Source organism: Pelodiscus sinensis, chromosome 10 (genome assembly GCF_049634645.1).
Source record: "Pelodiscus sinensis isolate JC-2024 chromosome 10, ASM4963464v1, whole genome shotgun sequence".
Taxonomy (NCBI): Eukaryota; Metazoa; Chordata; order Testudines; family Trionychidae; genus Pelodiscus; species Pelodiscus sinensis.
In genome coordinates, this window is record NC_134720.1 from 45979268 (window position 1) to 45993575 (window position 14308).

A 14308-nucleotide genomic window follows, 5' to 3' on the forward strand; every position below is an offset into this window, starting at 1 on the left:
CAGCTTGGCTTTTAATCTAAGAGCAGGAAAGTGCAGCAGTGTGGTTGAACAAACACAAAAGGCTAAAAATTAAGAATTTTTGTAGATTTTTGATTTACAAAATTATTGAAATGTTCCTCTTTGTAATCGAGCTGCTCTATAGCTGCCTAATGAAATTACCGTGCTGCCTAATCACATTACAAATCTGCATGCAAATAAATATTTGTACACAAGGTGGTGATGTTAACAACCAACTATTTTTTATTCTTAACAACTCACAATAAATAACATTATTGTTTTATGTCTGAGACCTCCTAAGCTAACTTTGGATGTTCGTACACTGAAATCAGAGCTGTCAACCAGAAAAACTGTGAACTGAAGGTCTTCCTAATAAATACAGATATCAATGAAAATAGGTGTTGAGCTTTAAAAATATCTTCATATCTTTCAGGGTTTCTCATTTTCCTCTGACATAATTGTACCATGAGAAATGTTGAAAACTTCAAATACAATGGTAGAAAGCGCAAGGTGTATCAAAAAAGGTAGGTAACACAACCATCTATTAAAGATCTCTTTCATATTTTAAATAGTTCTTCTCATTTTATAACTAACAGTAAAAATAGCAGCAGTTAAGATTTGCTGCCTAGAAAGTGAAGTGTCTGTATTTGAACTGATGTAGGACAAGTATAAAACTAAAACCAAGTAAAGTGGTAATAAATAATGACAACAGATGTTTGTAATCCTTGTGTTCCTGTGTTCACCGTTTCCATGTGTTTTCTTGTCTTGATGTGCTGTCAGCCTCCTCTCACCTGGGACTAGTGATATCTTATCAAACCCTAAGCAGTTCCTCTTCGCAACAGGCAGATAATACTGCCTTTCAATTTATCATACGACAAGTCTAAAAGAACCATGGGAACGATTGGTCAGGTGACAGTTTGATGGACAGTTTGACAGCCCTTAAAGCATCATGGGAAATGGTTGTCACCTGATTTTTCAGAGCAACTATGGAGATAACCTTCAGCTTGACAGGAAAAACAAAAATCTGAATATTTGTGTAGGGTTTGGTAACAGCCGTAATGCTTACTTAAGTGACAATGGATATGAATTTAGATTACTTGAAATGGTGTAATCTGAACTGGGATCTGTTCAGCCTGTAAATGCTTTTGACATCTTTAGCTTCCTTTGAACGGTTTATTTAAATGTATATTTTGCAAACTTAGTAATGTGAGGGTTTTTACTCAAGTGAATGATTTCCTGTTTATTTTTGTCAAGCTATGTGTATTATGAAATGTATGTTTATCTGCTGAATGAAATCAGATTGAAAAAAACATAATTGCAAGAAGGTAAATATTCTTTTTAAAACAAAAAGAATGCAAATACAGAGTCTTTTAAAAATATTGTTACTGTGGTTGGTTGTGAGCAAAAATCATTATATGGCCACTGTGAAATTAACTCATTTTTTATGGACAAGTGTTCACATCAAAATCCCAATTGGCTGTTGCTATGTACTCCTGCTGAGATTACCAACAAACAGGTCACATATTGACCTAGGATGGAGAATATGCTGCTCTCTGGTCAAGACTGATGCTCTTTGAAAGGAAAGAGTGAGAAAGCTGTGGTTGGCATTACATTGTTTTACTTGTCCTGTGGATAAATGCAGGCTGTCATTTTCCAAAACAGTCATTCTCTAGAACCTGATACAAACACTAACATTCTCTTTGAAAAAAATGGCAGATTCTTTTAGGGAAGACCATAAAAGTATGTGTTGCAAGGAAGGATCTAAATGGCATACAGGATTAAGCATTGGCTCTTAGTCTCTGGAAACCAGGTTAGGAGGAGATGTTTTGGCATCTTCTCTCATGGAAACCTAGTTTTTAGTAATTCATGTCACTTTCATTTTTAAAACAGATTTTTTTTTCTGAACACACACTTATCTCCTTCCTTCAGTCCAACCAAAAAGTTGTCTCAAAAATAATCTCCCTTTCCCTCCATTCTGGCTATGGCTGGCCCCTCTTCGAACACCTTGTCTGCCACTTACCTCATAAGTAAGTTCCTATTTTCAAGACCTTCCACAACTTAGCTTCTACCTACCTCTCCCCTCTTTCTGGGCTTCCTCTTCCCCATTTGCTCTGTGTCATGACTAAAAGCCCATCCAACTTCCATTGACTGCAATGTCTTCTTGAAAATATATCTTCCAAAGAAGCCGATAAACCACATTTTCTCCTCAAAAAGTGTGACTAAAATACTCTCCCTGGCTATGTCTAGACTACAGTGTTTTACCCAGAAAATGGTACACAAATTGCGCTCTACAATTTGTGTACCGTTTTCTGATAGTTTTGTCAGAAGAAGCTTTTCCCTAATTTGGCCCATCTACCTGGGCCAAATTTCAGAAAGACCTCCACTTTTGGAAGAGCCCTTCTTCCTCATGGAAGGAGGAAGACAGGGCTTCCGAAAAAGCGTGTCTCCTCTTCCACCAAAAAAAGCAGAAAAGCAGACGCATTCCCTGGACGTGGCAGAGTTTTTCCGGGATACCACCTGTAGTTTGGACGTAGCTTCTGTCCCTTCTTCCTCTCCTCTTCTCAGCTCTTTCTCTCACAGTGAAAAAGATTGTGTATTCATATTTCAAGTATTTCCTGTCACTGAGGATTGGTGATCTAAATAAATAACAGCCTCCATGTCATTAATTCTCTGTGTGTATATTCGCTCTCTCTTTCCCTTTTTCATGGCAAAGTGATAAATGGCAATGGTAACCATTTCTGGACATTGTAAGTTTACCTGTTAATAATTTCCCAATATAATTCAGAAAATATTTAGCATTTTAAACCTCGCAGGATTATTTTTAATTAATCACCAGTGACAATATGGTATCCAGTTATTTTTGCACATTTCATAATGTAATTTTAAATTTCAAACAGGAATTTATCCACAAAAATGACATGCTTCATAATTTGAAGCCAGCAAACAAATTACTAGACTCACATTTTAAAATAATAATTTCATGCTTGATTCTGGCCTTTTTGCCCATGCATATATTATACATGTGTATGTGCATGCACGTGCGTGCGCACACACATCTTTTTATTCCCCAGTGCATTTTCTGCATAGCAGAGTAGAAGACAGCTGCATACTGTTTCTGCCCAGATATATCCAGAATACCCAACAACATACCCACTCTGGGCAGGGCTTGGCAGATGGTGTATTTAGATGTGGATTTTTCAAGATGAAAATGGGGAGGATTCTCTTTAGGCTTTCACAGCTTGCTGTCTAAGTACTATTGTTCTGGTCAGCTGTGAGTTACATCAGAGTCTATGGTCTGATAAGAAAAAATAAAAAGGAATCCTTCCTTGTGTCACAGAGATCTCTCTTTGTTGAAGTTCCTTCTGTCATATAGTTCATACTGGGACTCAAGTTTTGGTTTTGGTTTTCATTTCTAGATTTATTTTTCAAGACTTAAATCTTGCCACTTCTTTATTCAGGAAAAATTCCCATTGATAGCACTTTCCTAGGTAAGGAGTGCAGGATTAACCCTTCTGTTTGAAGCACATTTGTTTTCACATGTGTACATCAATCACTGAAAATGCCTCTCAAGTTTTTTCCTAGGCACATCTGACTTCTTTTAATCCTACTATCTGTAGGACTATATATGACTTCTAGAAAATCGTCCAATGTCTATCTGGAGCCTCTACAGAGCTCAACTTGCTACTTAAGATTTTTTCCTGTGGCATTTTTGCAAACAAACAATGTGGTTCTAAAAGAATCTAATCAGTGTTTGAGCTGACAAACAACCAAACAAAAAAGGTATTTAGAAGAGGCCTCTGATTTCCCTAATGACAGGATATACCCATCAAGTAAACTCAGTAACAGCTGCTCCATTGTGTTAAAGATTTTTAAGATGTCTTTACTATTTAAAAAGCTTTCTTTATTTTTATTTACTTTCTCCAGAGAAGATGGGGTAGAAAAGGAATTGGCTGTTATACCAATGAAATGCTGCTATCCAGGACTTTTACACATTAAAAGTTTCAGAGGGGTAGCCGAGTTAGACTGTAACAGGAAAAACTTAAAAAACAACAAATAGTCTGATAGCACTTTAAAGACTAACAAAATATGTAGATGGTATCATGAGATTTCGTAGGCACAGCCCACTGCTTCAGATGAAATACTAAGTTGTTTAACTTAACTGGATCTTAAGTTGTAGGCAAACTATGATGGGTTAATACAAATAGTTTTGCTAGTAAGAAATAAGAAGCATCTCAACCCTTCTATCAAACTACCGCCTAAAACGTCAGGCACTGTCTTCAAGTCTGGGCTCTGGAACCGCATGTGCAATCAGTTGTAATACTTCAGTTGACAGAAACCAAAGTACTTCTTCCAGGGGCTAGCAGGAAAGCTTTCTTAGGTAGTGTTCTGTGGCTCTTAGGTTATGTCTTAGGTTTCAGAAAAGTGGACAAGTTCTTTCACCATCCCTGTAAACTTCGTTTTATGAGGAAGAAGGGATGGCTGGAAAGAGGAGGTTTTTCTGAAATTTGGTGCCGTGTAGACGCACCAAATTTCAGAAGAGCCTCTTTCGAAAGAAAAGCGGGAAAAGATACGCAAATTGCAGTGCATGTATCCTTTTCCAATTTTTCTTTGTAGTGTAGACGTAGCATCAGACTGCTCCAGTGGATATGAATGGCCAGATGCTAACTTCTAACACTGTCTCCTTTTACAGAATTCTAGCTTCATCTCCTCTTAGTATATTAATTGTGGTGGTATTATTGATGCTGCTGTTCTGTTTTAAATTATACTCAGTGGTGGAATTTCCAGATAGTTCTAATAAATATATTCTGAATGTACATAACAGTTTAAATTATGTTTGATTATTGTCCCTCGGGTTAAAAAAATTGATCTTAGCCTCACCTGAATCAATAGACATTGATATCTAATTCTGCTGAAGTCAATATCTGTTAATGCTGGCTGCAAAACTCTGACAGGGATTGGTAAGAGAGGTAGGTAATAAAAGGAGTTAAACAAGAATCACACATTAGTCAAAGAATAGAGAGGATGATGGATCACAAAGGACTGGATGATTGCATTAAGAGATGGGAGGCAGGAAGAGCCAAAAGTACTCATGGAATTTGAGGGGTAACACAAGGTGGCTTAGGAAAATGAAACAGCAGAGATTCAGAATGCTTACGAATAGAGCAGCTGTGCTGGAGGTAATTATGAGTAATATAGCCCAAGCACAATGTAAGGGGTCGATTCCATTCCACTCTCTGGAGAAGAGGATGTGGGTACTTTAGTCCTAATCTTTTGGAGAAAGATCTGAAAAAGTGGCAAAACGGGGAAGAAAAATGAGAGAACACAGGACATAGGCAAATGTAGAGAGGATGGATGGAGAAGAGATGAAAAGGATGAAAGAAACAGACTGGAAAAGGGACAGTGGGTTAAAAGCAGGGGAGATTAAGAGATCGGGGCTGTGTCCAGACTCCATGCCTCCGTCGACGGAGGCATGTAGATTAGCCAGCTCGGAAGAGGGAAATGAAGCCGCGATTAAAATAATCGCGGCTTCATTTAAATTTAAATGGCTGCCCCGATCTGCCGATCAGCTGTTTGTCGGCAGATCGGGAGAGTCTGGACGCGATGCCCCGACAAAGAAGCCTTTCTTCATCGACACAGGTAAACCTGGTTTCACGAGGCTTACCTGTGTCGATGAAGAAAGGCTTCTTTGTCGGGGCATCGCGTCCAGACTCTCCCGATCTGCCGACAAACAGCTGATCGGCAGATCGGGGCAGCCATTTAAATTTAAATGAAGCCGCGATTATTTTAATCGCGGCTTCATTTCCCTCTTCCGAGCTGGCTAATCTACATGCCTCCGTCGACGGAGGCATGGAGTCTGGACACAGCCCGGGAGACAAAGGAGAGCATGGATAAATATCAATGGAAATAGAAACACAGGGAGTTCTATGCTTATAGCAGCCTCATCCCTGTAGTATCGGAGCACTTTCTATTAGTGCATTAAGTGATGTGACTACCATCTTTCACATGCTGTTCGCTACCTCTCTCATCCCCGGGTGGAGAACTGTGTATGCAATGTAGTGTTCTGGTGAGGAGATAGAAAGAGGTACACGCTGCTGTGGGTTCAGGTAAGCATGAAGAAGTGTTCATTGCTTTATATAATGAAAGGTGGCGAGGTTTGTGGGGGTCCTAGTGCTTATGGCCATTTGTTCCACAATCTTCTCCTGCACTGGTAGAAAGTTCCATTGTAGCTGAGGAGCAGAGTTGTCAACCATAGTCTATTTCCTGCAGTTTGAAATGGCTTTCCAAGATATATTGGGCCTCTAAGTCATTGAACATCTTAAAGATAAGGACTGAAACCTTGAATTTGACTCAGTATTCTATAGGAAGCCAGTACAGAGATCAGAGGACAATGTTGCTGAGGAGGTATGCTGCAGTATTCTGTACTAGTTGGAATTTCTGATGGGCTGATGGCTTTATGCTCAGGTATACTGCTTTAAGTTAGTCCAGATATGAGGTAACAAAGGCACGTGTGACTGAGTTCTGGTTATTACCCACCAGGATGCAAAGGTGTCTCTGAGCTGACTGGAGCCACAAAAAGCATTTTTTATGGATGCTATTTTGTTAGAGCTTAGCACCATCAACAAATCCAGGAGCCCTCCTAAACTGTGCACCAAATTGATCTGTTATGGGTGTATACCATCCACCAAGGAAGATTACACAGTGATTGCAAACTCTTCAGAGTGCTTTCTTCTGTCTATCACACTAACTTCTGTCTTGCTTGGGTTGAGCTTAACTAGTTTTTCTTCATCCGTGAGCTGTTTTGGATGATTGTGGTGGTCGTGATACAGTTGTATGTAGAGCTTCATGTGTCTGCTGTATATTGTTGGCATCTGAATCCATGTCATCTGACCAATTCCCCTAATGACTGCATGTTGATGTTGATTAGAACCAGTGAGAGAATTGATCCTTGAGGGACTTGTTGACCTTGACCAGATCCTGTTTTTATGGTAATGTTCTATATTTCTGATCAAGCTATAATCTGTCTGCAAAGCATGTGTATAGAAATAATTAGGAAATTTATTAAAGCTGTAAAAGCATATGAAGAACTAACTTGTTTGTATATGCTTGGCTATTAAAGCATTGGGTGTTAAAGAATTAGAGGGCAGACTTGGGGGACAGATTTGATAATTAGTTAGCCAAAGTAAACCCGAGGATTTGACTTGAGATTATAAATATTGTATTGTCATGCTGCCTAACCAAGTAATTTACCATGGAAGAATAGGGACATCATAGAACTGTGTAAACAGAATTTTAATGGTGCTTTACAATGATGTAACTATAGTGATGACCTCATTAATGTGCGAGATATATTAAGCAAGTGATTGACACAAATAGATTATGTCAGTGGTTGGAATCTAACTTTGGGCACCCAGAATACCACACGTGGGCAAAGGGCAGAGCCTAGTTCAAGGAATAGGTCAAATATGACCAAGGATATCTGATGGGGTACTAAGATGAGGGTATATAGATCTAAATATTGGTACTGTAATTTGAGTTTGGCAGATCCTGAGATGCTGCAAGCTAAATCAGGACCTTTTTTCTAATTGATGACTTTCTTCTGTCTTTGTGTATAATGCTCTCTATAAAGTTATAAGTATGAACAATGCAGGAAAACACTTTATTAAATGTATCATATTCCTATACTTATGTATATGCGTCTATTTAATTTAAGTCTAAGTAGCCATCTGAATAAAGAGCGTGTGATAAATTATTTTGTAATTGCAATAATTGATCAGGCTACAGACTCTAAATGTGAGACAACTAGTGGAGGGGTGCAATTTCCAATCACTATTGTTTGGGTGCATCCCTCCAGAAAGGACTTAAAACAATTTAGCTCATTCCCCTGGATCTCTGCCATCTTTCTTGAGCGGGCCAGTACTATACTAAGTTCAACTGAATGCTGCTGAGAAACCCAGCAGGATGAGAATAGGTGACCACTTACCATCCACTGAATGCAGAAAATCATCCTTTAGTGCTACTACAGGTCTGTTAATTGTATATGTCCTGGCCTCAGTCCAGATTGTGCCAGATCTACTACATTAACTTACATCAACTGAGATTGTTGTTAGCCTTTGGTGAAAGCTCTGTGAGCTTCCTCAAGAACAGGTTTGATACTGGGTAATAGTTGGCTAGAAACCTGATATCATCAGCGACAGTTGCACGCTTACAAGTTTGAAGGATTCTCTGAATGATTTGTTGGCTAGAGTGATCAGATGTCTTATTTTTTTTAAGGGACAGTCCCATATTCATACCCTCCTGCAGGTGTCCTGACAATGGAGGTGGGTTATGCAAGGCTGGCGATGGGGTGAAGATGCAGCATGCAGAGCCAGCTGCTCCATCTGCTCGTTTATCAGCGCAGGCCCCACTGTGTGCCAGTTCTCAGCCTGCAGGGTTCCACTCCCACCCCATTTCTAGCTGGTGCTGGCTGCAGTGTGAGTACGAGCAAACGCCAGGCAGCTGCTGGTTACCTGTCACCTCTGAAGCCCACCCATCATCCCGTTATGTGCTTCCCCTCCCAGGCTACATCTAGACATATCCCTCTTTCGAAGGAGGAATGTAAATTAGGGTGTGTCTAGACGACAGGGTTTTTTCAAAAAAAGTGGCTTTTTTTTTCGAAAAAAACTTCCCCTGCATCTAGACTGCTGATGCGTTCTTTTGAAAGTAAATCAAAACAACATGGCAGTTTTTCGACCATGGAAAACCTCATTTTATGAAGAATAACGCCTTTTTTTGAAAGTGCTCTTTTGAAAAAAGGCGCTATGGAATGCAAACTGTGCTTTTTCGAAAGTACTGGTTATAATCTAGACGCTCTTTTTTGAAAGAGGCGTGTAGTCTAGACATACCCTTAGATATATCAAAACTGCAAATGAAACCGGGATTTGAATTTCCCATGCTTCATTTGCATAATCGTGTCACCGCATTTTTTCGAAAAACGCTATTTCGAAAGTGAAACCGCAGTCTATACACAGTTCTTTCAAAAAGAAAAGCCTTTTCCAAAAGATTCTGTAAACCTCATTTTTTGAGGCTTTTCTTTTTGAAAGAACTGCATCTAGACCGCGGTTTCACTTTCGAAATAGCATTTTTCTAAAAAACACTGTGATGCGATTATGCAAATGAAGTGTCCTCTGCCTGCTCTGCCCCTTCAATCCCACCCGAGCCCCATTGCTACTTCATATCCCCTCCCCAGCAGGGCACGTCCTGCTCCCTGTGCTGCACAGACGACCAGCCCCTGATCACAGCACTGAGCTCTCTGACAGCCTGGCTGGCAGGCTTCTTCCTTCTGCCCTTCCTCTGGCTACGCTAGCACCCTGGGAAAGCTCAAGACCCTGCAGCACTGGCCAGGAAGAGCCAAGCCCTTCACATACCAAAGCCCCACACAGTGCTGGCATGGAGATGACTATTCATTCCTCAGCTAAACTCTGCAGAGTTGAGGGGGAACCATTTCCAGCAGGTTCACACCCCAAAACTGCAGGCTCCACTGCAGCCCTTGGGGCAGGAGATCAGCCCCTTCTTCACCTGCCCCCACTCCCTCCAGCCTGAGGTCCTGTTCCCAGGGAATACCGGGGTGTTCTGCCCCCTCTGCACCTTCCTCTGCTGAGCTACCTCTTTAACTGCGTTTGCTGAAGCCCCTGCATTTAGGTTCCCTGGTGCACAATGCATCCTTAGGGCTTAACCCCTTTCTGCCCGCACTGTAGACAGGGGTCAGGAAGCAGCTGAGTTATGTTGGTGGCCAGCAGCAGCCTGGGAATATAAGATGTCTTTTGACACTGTGCAGGCAGGAAGGGACAAGCTGCTTCCAGCCAGACAGGAGCAGTGGTGGGGGTGAGAGGAGAGATGAGCTCTGCCAAATCATCCCTTTTTCTCCTTGTGCTCTCCTGCGTCTGGCAGCAACTCCCATCCCTTCCCTCCAACACATGGCCAAAAGGCAGCTGTTGGCCACATTCTGGAGTGAACCCTGGCAGGAAACTGTGCGGAGGAACATGTGACCCTTCATGCCCCACCCAGTGTTGCTTCAGGAAGATGCTGTGCCAGGTACCAGGAGAGGCAGGTCTGTTCTGGGATCCCAGCCAGCTGTGGAAGGCAGAGAGCATCAGACAGTAAGTACTGGGTTGGTCTCTCAGGTGAGTGTGTGTGTGTGTCACCCCTTCCCAAATCTGCACCATCCTTTGTGGGTGATGAATCTGAGGAACTGTCCCGGATTGAAGTGTCATTAGAGGAGATTTTGGAACAAATAGAAAAACTTAATGTTAGCAAATCTCTGGGACCGGATGGCATTCATCCAAGGGTTCTAAAAGAACTCAAATGGGAAATTGCTGAGCTATTATCTGTGGTTTGTAACCTATCCTTTAAATTGGCTTCCGTACCTAATGACTGGAAGGTAGCCAACATGACACCATAATTTAAAAAGGGCTCTAGAGGAGATCCTGGCATTTACGGTAAGTCTAACTTCAGTACCAGGCAAATTAGTCGAAACAATAGTAAAGAATAAAATTGTGAAGCATGTAGAAGAACATAATTTGTTGGACAAAAGTCAACATGGTTTCTATAAAGGGAAATCCTGTCTTACTAATCTATTATAGTTCTTTGAAGGGGTTAACAAACATGCGGACAAGGGGGATCCAGTAGATATAGTATACTTGGATTTTCAGAAAGCCTTTGACAAGGTCCCTCACCAAAGGCTCTTGTGTAAATTACATGGCCATGGGATAAGAGGGAAGGTCCTTTCTTGGATTGAGAACTGGTTAAAAAACAGGAAACAAAGGGTAGGAATAAATGGTAAATTTTCAGAATGGAGAGGGATAACTAGTGGTGTCCCCCAAGGGTCAGTCCCAGGACCAATCCTTTTCAGCTTATTCATAAATGATCTGGAGAAAGGGGTAAGCAGTGAGGTGGTAAAGTTTGCAGATAATACCAAACTGTTTAGAATAGTCAAGACAGAAGCAGATTGTGAGAGACTCCAAGAAGATCTCACCAAACTGAGTGATTGGGCAACAAAATGGCAAATGAAATTTAATGTGGATAAGTGTAAAGTAATGCACATCGGGAAAAATAACCCCAACTATACGTACAGTATGATGGGGGCTAATTTGGCTACGACAAACCGGGAAAGAGATCTTGGAGTTATCATGGACAGTTCTCTGAAAACTTCCACACAGTGTGCAGCAGCGGTCAAAAAGGCAAATAGGGTGCTAGGAATTATTAAGAAAGGGATAGAAAATAAGACCCAGAATATCTTACTGCCCCTGTATAAAACTATGGTACGCCCACATAGACTCATAGACCGTAAGGTCAGAAGGGACCATTATGATCACCTAGTCTGACCCCCTGCACAGTGCAGGCCACAGAATCTCACCCACCCCTCTTAGAATAATCCTCTCACCTATATCTCAGATATTGAAGCCTTCAAATACTTTGAAGACCCCAAGATGCAGAGAATCCTCCAGCTGTGATCTGTACCCCATGCTACAGAGGAAGGCGAAAAACCTCCAGAGCCTCTGCCAATCTACCCTGGAGGAAAATTCCTTCCCAACCCCAAATATGGCGATCAGCTAAACCCTGAGCATGTGGGCAAGACTCACCAGCCAGACACCCAGAAAGTTCTCTATAGTAACTCCTATCATCCCTCTATTGACTTATTTCCCACTGATAATGAATGGTCAATTAGTTACCAAGATCATGTTATCTCATCAAACCATCCCCTTCATAAACCCATCAAGTATAATCATGAAACCAGATAGATCTTTTGCCCCCACTACTTCCCTTGGAAGGTCGTTCCAGAACTTCACTCCTTTAATGGTTAGAAACCTTCGACTAATCTCAAGTCAAAACTTCCTACTAGCCAGTTTATATCCATTTGTTCTTTTGTCCACATTGGTATTAAGCTTAAATAATTCCTCTCCCTCCCTAGTATTTATCCCTCTAATATATTTAAAGAGTGCAATCATGTCCCCCCTCAGCCTTCTTTTGGTTAAGGTAAACAAGCCAAGCTCCTTGAGTCTCCTTTCATAAGACAGGTTTTCCATTCCTCGGATCATCCTAGTGCCCCTTCTTTGTACCTGTTCCAGTTTGAAGTCATCCTTCTTAAACATGGGAGACCAGAACTGCACACAGTATTCCAAATGGGGCCTCACCAATGCCTTGTATAATGGCACTAACACCTCCTTATCCCTACTGGAAATACCTCGCCTAATACATCCCAAGACCATATTAGTCTTTTTCACATCTTGAATACTGTGTACAGATGTGGTCTCCTCACCTCAAAAAAGATATTTTGGCCTTGGAAAGGGTTTGGAATGGATCCCATATGAGGAGAGATTAAAGCAACTGAGACTTTTCAGTTTAGAAAAGAGGAGACTGAGGGGGGATATGATTGAGGTCTATAAAATCATGAGTGGTGTGGAGAGGGCCGATAAAGAAAAGTTATTTATTAGTTCCCTAAATAGAAGAACTAGAGGACACCAAATGAAGTTAATGGGTAGCAGGTTTAAAATTAATAAAAGAAAGTTCTTCTTCACACAGCGTGTAGTCAACCTGTGGAACTCCTTGCCAGAAGAGGCTGTGAAGACTAGGACTATAATAGAGTTTAAAGAGAAGCTAGATAATTTCATGGAGGTTGGGTCCATAAAAGGCTATTAGCCAGGGAATAAAATGGTGTCCTTGGCCTCTGTTTGTCAGAGGCTGGAGAGGGATGTCACGAGACAAATCACTTGATCATTGTCTTCGGTCCACCATCTCTGGGGCACCTGCTGCTGGCCACTGTTGGCAGACAGGATACTGGGCTAGATGGACCTTTGGTCTGACCCGGTACGGCCGTTCTTATGTTCTTATGTTATTTTCCCTGTTTGAACCCTAAAGCCCTAAATATAAAAAGGTAAATAAAAAGGCTCTAGTTACTCAGTATTTCTTTTTAACGGGCGCACAGTCAACTTGATGTTAATTTGCACATTTGTACCATTGATTGCCCTTGAACTTGCTTAACCATGAGTAATATTACCATCTGTCCTGTATTTAGCATGGGAAAATATAGTCACATGAGTGTTGCTCATTCAGTCAGGATTATCACCTGTTCCCATAGCTCTTTCCACAACCAGGAAAATCATAGATCATGTTCACAGGTTCGGGTTGAGGCTCTTTTAGGTTGCTTGGGTCTATTGTGGGCTGTAGATTTTTATATCCTATTTTGCAGGAAACATATTTAAAATGTTTTGTTATCATTATGAATATTATTTGGGTAGCACCCAGAACTGTCAGTCAGAAAGGCACAAATGTGTACAAATTTTGGCCCCAAACCAAGATTAAGACCATTTGATACTGCTCTGTGGGCTTGAAATGTGGGTCCTCTTTGCACTGCCAGAATGGTTTCAAGAAGCCTCACAATGAAAATGAGGCCTTGAGACTTCTACAACACAAATGAAAATGCTCTAAAAACGTACTGAATTATTACGCTTGTTAGATATTTTGCATGTATAGATGATTTTAATATGAGGATCTTGGAATCTCTTTACAGACATTAAATAATTAAAATTTAGAGCGTTCCTGCATTTTCTCCATTTTACAGATGGTAAACTAAAGAAAAGAGGTGAATTGACTTCAGTGGAGCTACAGAGTCAATCTCTGTTGGAACTTGGGGTATGTCTACACTGCCACCCTAGTTCAAACTAGGGTGGCTAATGTAGGCATTCGAACTTGCAAATGAAGCCCGGGATTTAAATATCCGAGGCTTTATTTGCATGTTCCCGGGCGCCACCATTTTTAAATGCTCCGTAGTTCGAACTACCTGCTCGCTGCTACACGCAGCATGGACTAGGTAGCTCGAATTAAAGCTCCTAATTCGAACTACCATTACTCCTCCTGCAGTGAAGCCACGGGCAGGTAGTTCGAACTACGGAGCATTTAAAAATGGCGACACCCGGGAACATGCAAATAAAGCCCAGGATATTTAAATCCCGGGATTCATTTGCAAGTTCGAATGCCGACATTAGCCACCCTAGTTCGAACTAGGGTGGCAGTGAAGACATACCTTTGGAGTAGAACTCATGGGTTCTGACCTCCAGTCTTTTCTTTTAGCCTCTAAACGTCCTCCTCCTCATATTAGATTTTGTTTTTATTTTTATATATTTTGGGTGATCTTGCTTACACCAAATTTACACCCATATCAGATTCCAATTTACAAATGTGTCATCCATCTAAGTGCATAGTTTCAAATGTTATTAACTTTCCATGCAAATAGTGTATACAAATATTTTACATATTCAATATTCTGTTTCCATGA

The 14308-nt window shown here is 41.0% G+C and overlaps 1 long non-coding RNA gene across 1 annotated transcript in view; it reads left to right on the forward strand.

The window, feature by feature from the left end:
- Positions 1 to 14308, forward strand: part of LOC142830803 (uncharacterized) — a 427426-nt gene that overhangs the window by 268072 nt on the left and 145046 nt on the right. Inside the window, exon 3 of the long non-coding RNA XR_012906315.1 lies at positions 431 to 521. This is a non-coding gene — a long non-coding RNA (uncharacterized LOC142830803). The remainder of the gene's footprint in view (positions 1 to 430; positions 522 to 14308) is intronic.